The sequence below is a fragment of the Mus musculus genome, chromosome 12 (assembly GCF_000001635.26).
Source record: "Mus musculus strain C57BL/6J chromosome 12, GRCm38.p6 C57BL/6J".
Classification (NCBI taxonomy): Eukaryota; Metazoa; Chordata; class Mammalia; order Rodentia; family Muridae; genus Mus; species Mus musculus.
In genome coordinates this window covers 6,492,791-6,498,853 of record NC_000078.6, presented here as the reverse complement: position 1 = coordinate 6,498,853, position 6,063 = coordinate 6,492,791, and the positions used below count along the sequence as shown (strand labels likewise).

Genomic DNA, 6,063 nt, shown 5'->3' with positions numbered 1-6,063 from the left:
AATGAAAATTCAAATAGTCAGTCATTAAATGTAATATAAATATATAGATTAAGAATCCTCAATGAGGGGTCGACTCAAGACCACTCCGTGGTTTGTGAGCTAAGGGTCTCTGCAGCGTTTCCCTGGATCGTGCAGAGATCTGGGTATGGTGGCCTCAGGGCAGGACCTGGTCTTCGAGCTCTAGAGCTCCTGCGGAGAATCATCAAGAAAGAGTAGATCTAGCCAGCTGGTAACCAGGAGCGAATAGATGAAGAAAAGCCCCTTAGAATGGGAAGATTACGTTTATAAAGAAGTGATGGTGATAGCCTGTGAGAAGGAGTATAAAGGATGGCTTCTAACCACAGACCCAGTCTCTGCCAACATTGTCCTCGTAAACTTCCTTGAAGATGGCAGATTGTCTGTGACTGGAATCATGGGCCACTCTGTGCAGACTGTGGAAACCATAAGTGAAGGGCACCACAGAGTATGTGAGACGCTGATGCATGTGTTTGCAGCTGGAGACTGTAAAGGATACAGCCCTGAGGATCTGGAAGAGAAGAGGACCAGCCTCAAGAAATGGCTGGAGAAGAACCACATCCCTGTCACCGAGCAGGGGATGCAAAAAGGACTCTGTGTGGCTGGGGTTCTGACTATAGAACCACCATACAGTCCAGAAAACTGCAGCAGCTCCAATGAGATCATTCTGTTTTGAATTCAGGATCTTATTCAAGGACATCTTTCAGCTTCCCAGTGAGAGGCCAAGCACTGTGAACACGCTGGCTTCACTGTTTGGTTTTGTATTCAATTCTTGGAATCTAAGTTGATTATATTATAGGACATCAGAAGCACATGAGGGTTATAGGTGTGTGTGCGCGTATTTTAAGGTTTTGTTCAGGTCAGATCAGATGAATAGATCATAAGTGCTGGGTTTCTTGGGAATTGAAGATATAAGAGCAGTACCCCTTGCACTGAAAAAACACAAGCAAGTCAGATTTGAAAGGAACTCTTCGTGTGTGTGATTTGAGATAAATCGCCCTTTTTGTGAGACAAGAATGCATTTTGAATAGGTGTAACAATGAAATAAATTTATAAATTTCAATATAAAAAATCCTAAATGAGCAACAGTATTTTAGAATATGAAAATTGAGTCAGATAGCCATATATAAGACAGATACAAATCATTGAACAGTAACACTGCTAATGTTTTCAAGAATGGAATTTAAAAATATTAATAGATTATCAGATTCAAAAAAGTTATTCCTTAATAACAACAGAAGCAAGAATAGAATAGTCTCACTACTGAAATGTACATGCATATTTGGAGAAGGTATAACTATAAATTTATTACTTGAAAAATTATATGTGGATTTTCCATATTAATTTATTAAAATTAATTCCAATCATATATATGTACACACACACACACATGTATATATATGTATATATATGTATATATATGTATATATATGTATATATATATGTATATTAGAGTTTATTCAGGGCATGTGGGGGGTTAAAAGGATAGTAGAGACAGAGAAAGGCAGAAAGAGAGAGAGAGAGATAGAGGCTGGCCATAGCCATGAGCACATCGAGAGAGGGGTTGGGGAAGGGACTGGGAAGGGGAGAGGAAGAGCAAGAGAGAAGCAAGAGTGAGCAAGAGTTAAACATATATCTTATGTTTGTTCTAAATATGACAATAAAAACATCCAGAAAATTAAAGAATGTGACATCAATGAATAGTGAGGCAAACTTAGCAATTCAAATTACAAATATACTAAATGACTCTGTCAAAAAATATGGGATTTGTATAAAGTTTCCCAACAGCAGAGGTTTCAGAGACTGTCAGTCATTTCTGGGATAGGTAAAGAGTTGCCTGAGTATGTGCTTCCTGAGTTGCACACACAAGCAGAACATACTTCTCAAACACAGATCTGAACATGGAGCTTCTCACCACATGGAGGAGGAATTCTGAGGCAGGGTTGATTTCTATCAGCTTGTGATGAGGCAGCATCCTCATTCCTTTCCCATCCCACTTTGTATGTCCTTTACTCTGGTTCCTCCTCATATTCCCCACCCTTTCCTTTCTCCCTCTGGTCCTCTACCTGAATATATTTTGCCAGAGTTATTACATGGTTCACTTATTGCTTTCTGATCTAAGCACAGATAATCACTTTCCCAGAGAGGTCTTTAAAAGCATCATTTAAAGCAGGCATGTCTTCTGCCTGATGAATGTTCTTCACTCCATCTGTTACATCCTAGTATCATACTGTGTAGTATTGGGTACTCAGCCATTTGCTTAGTAGCTTCTCCTCACCAGAGAGAGTTGAATGAGACCTGGAACTTTCCACTGCTCACTCTTATAATCTGAGGGTGAGAACAATTGCTGACACACCATATGCCTTTAGCAAATAATTAAATGAAGAAATAAATTGTCTTCTGCCATATCTTTTTTTAAAAATCTCTATTAAAATGGATGGTGGATTTAAATGGAAAAATGTACAAAATTATCAGTACAGAGTAGGAGACAGAATTTTATCTTATACTGAGTACTTACTTTCACAAAAGATACAAAATTCACGATTTATAAAAGCAAAGAGAAATACATTTTTATCTAAGAAAAAATTAGCAAATGGATGAATTCAAGAAAACCTTATACATTTAAATAACAGTTTATATGGCAAGGGGAAAAGGGAAGTTTGGTCTGGGAAAAGCATTGAAAGAACATTTATATTGAGAATGAATTCATAGATAAGCATCATTCAAGAAAATTTACATATCAGAAAATATAAACAATAAAAAGTGTATACAATTTATAAAATTATAAAAATTATAAAAATAAGAATTCAAACAAATGATCTTAAAAGGCCTTCAAATGAATTTGATACCATTGATTTATCTGAAACTATAAACTGACCATTCTGCATCACAAAACCAACAAAGATGATTTTCAAATATGGTAAAAGAATGCAATGAATTAATGAACACAAAATTAGTAAAGCATAAACTTATGAAATTATTTTAGAGGGAATATTTCTTTGGTTTTTCAAAATAAATATGAAAAATTAAGTATCCCTCAGAGAGAATAATTGACTATAATGCACATATAAGTGTATATATATACATATATATATATATATATATATATATATATATATATATTATAGTATGCTGTAATTTCATTATTAAAGAAACAGAGAGACCTTTCAAATTACATCCATATTTATACCCAAATTTACATCTCTAATGTATAAATCATATATATATGATACAGTAGATATACAGCTATAATTTGTAAACAGAAATGGAAGTCATTGCAAACAACTTTCTTATATAAATATAGCTTTTAACAATTCTTATCACTCAGTGAGACAGAAGGAAACTAATAAGAATCTGATATATTTTATTCTATATTTTAAAAGTTATAGTCAGACTTCAGCTGCTCAGATGTAGGCCAAACAAGACAGGAGGATAGGTGAGTGAGACCATGCCAGCTGAACTGCCCCACTCCCTAGATTTAGTTCTTCAAGACTCATTCTACAGCCTTCCCTACCCTCACCTCACTGCCTGCCCTGCAGCTGGGCCTATGTTCACAACTCCAAAAGAATCCAGATGCTCATGTGCAGGCCATACCAGTCAGAAGAACAGAGACCACATGCTGCCCCAAAGGCCAAGAAAGTTGTCAGAAATCAAGCACCCAACCTGGTCAGAAATACCCTAGTGGGTCAGAAGTCAAGCGAAATCCAGGCCACAAAGTTCAAAAGACCAAAGAAAAAACAGAAACCAAGGAACAAAACATTCTTCCAACAAAGTTTAACTTAGAAGTCAGCACCTACACCTACAATCATCCCAAACTCAAATGCCTAAATGCCAGCATAAGAACACAATCAACAAAAGCCAGGACAATATGACACCACCAGAGCCCAGCTATCCTGTGATAGCAAGATCAGAGTGTTCCAATGCATCTGAAGCCCCAAAAGTGGACCTTAAAACCAACTTTATGAAGTTGATAGAGGTCCTTGAAGAAGAAATAAAAACAAATACCTTTAAAAGTCAAAGGGGAAAAGAAAAAAAGAAAGAAAGAAAGAAAGAAACCAATACATTCCTTAAAGAATGCCAAGAAAACAGAGAAAAAATTAACCAGCATAAGGAAAATGAAAATTGAAATAGAAGTGACAAAGAAGTCACAAACTGAGGGAATTCTGGAAATGGAAAACGTTCCTAAGTGAACAGGTACTACAGACACAAGCATCACCAAAAGAATACAACTGATGAAGAAAGAATCTCAGGGGTTGAAAATAGGATAATAGAAATAGACTGATCAAAGAAAATCTTAATCTCAAAATTTCCTGACAGAAAACACCCAGGAGATCCTGGTCACTATGAGAAGAACAGTCTCAATAATAATAGGAATAAGAGGAGGAGGAAACTTCCAGCTCAAAGGCCCAAAAAATTTCAATAAAAAAACATAGAAAAAAATTAGTCAACATAGAGAAAAAGATGCCTATAAATGTACAACAAAGCTTAAAGAATACCAAATAGATTTGACCAGAAAAAGAGTCCCCAAGCCACATAATAAGCAAACCATTAAATGTACAGAACAAAGAAAGAATATTAAAAGATACAAGATAAAAAGGCCAAGTGACATATAAAAGCAGACCTATATGAATTACACCTGACTTCTCAATATAAGCTCTAAAAGCCAATCAGGCCTGGACAGATGTCTTTCAGATGCTAATAGACCACATGTCAGAGCACACTACTGTACCAACCAAAAATTTCAATTTAATGGATGGTGAAAACAAGATATTCTATGACAAAACCAAGTTTACACACCATCTATCCACAAATCTAGCCACACAGAAGAAAGTAGAAGAAAAACTCCAACCCAAGAAAGTTAACTACACCCAAGAAAACAAAGGAAACAATTTCACACCAGCAAAACCAAAAGCAGGGAAGCACACACACATGCACACACTGTGGTGAACAACAAAATAAGAGAAATTAATCTCTCTCAACATCAATGGACTCAGTGCTGCACAGAAAAGACAAAAACTAACAGAAAGAATACAAAAGCAGGACCCATCATTCTGCTGCATACAAGAAACACATCTTCACATCAAAGATAGATATTAGCTCTGAGTAAAGGGCTGGAAATATTTTTTTCCAAAAAATTGGAACTGAGATACATGCTGGTTTAACGATTTTCTAATGCCTAACAAAATAGACTTTCTATCAAAATTAATCAATAGAGAGAGGGAAGGACACTTCATAGTCATCAAAGGAAAAATTCACCAATATGACATCTCAAATATGAATATGTATGCTCACATGCAAGGGAATTCACATTCATTAAAGGAACATTTCTGAAGCTTAATCATACATGGAACCCACACACATTAATATTGGAGACTTGAACACTCCACTCCCACAAATGGGCAGATCATTGCAACAGAAAATAGAGAAATAATGGAAGTAACAAATATTATGGCTCAAATAGCTTTAACAAAAATCAAGATAACATACCAAACAAAAAGGAGTATACCTACTCAGTATCTTAGGACATCCTCCAAAATTAACCATCTACTCAGACACAAAGCAAGTCTCAGCAAATGAAAGAAAATTGAAATAACCTTCTGTATATTACCATGTATTAAAGCTGGCCACCAACAACAGAAAGACTACAAACTCATGGAAAATGAACAACTCTATACTTAAGGAACACTGAGCTAAGGAGGAAAGAAAAAAATACTGAAGGCTTTCTAAAATTTAGTGAAAATGAATACCAATATATACATATTTGGGGCAAAATGAAAGCAGTATTAAAAGGAATGTACATCAAGCTCAGTGCCTTCATATAGTAATTAGTGAGATTTCATACTAACTTAATTGCACACCTGAAAACACTAGAATATAATGAAGCAAACACATCCAACAGGAGGAGACATCAGGAAATAATCAAGCTGGGGGCTGAAATCACTGCAATTCAAAGAAAACAATACAAAAAAATCAATGAAATAAAAAGTTGGAAATTTGAGAAAATCAACAAGATTGACAAATCCTTATCCAATCTAATTAAAAGGCAGA

General features: G+C 35.5%; 1 pseudogene; it reads left to right on the top strand.

Annotated features, from left to right (window-relative positions):
• The first annotated feature begins 247 nt into the window (after positions 1 to 247).
• Positions 248 to 691, top strand: Gm3678 (annotated as a pseudogene).
• The last annotated feature ends 5,372 nt before the right edge of the window (positions 692 to 6,063 follow it).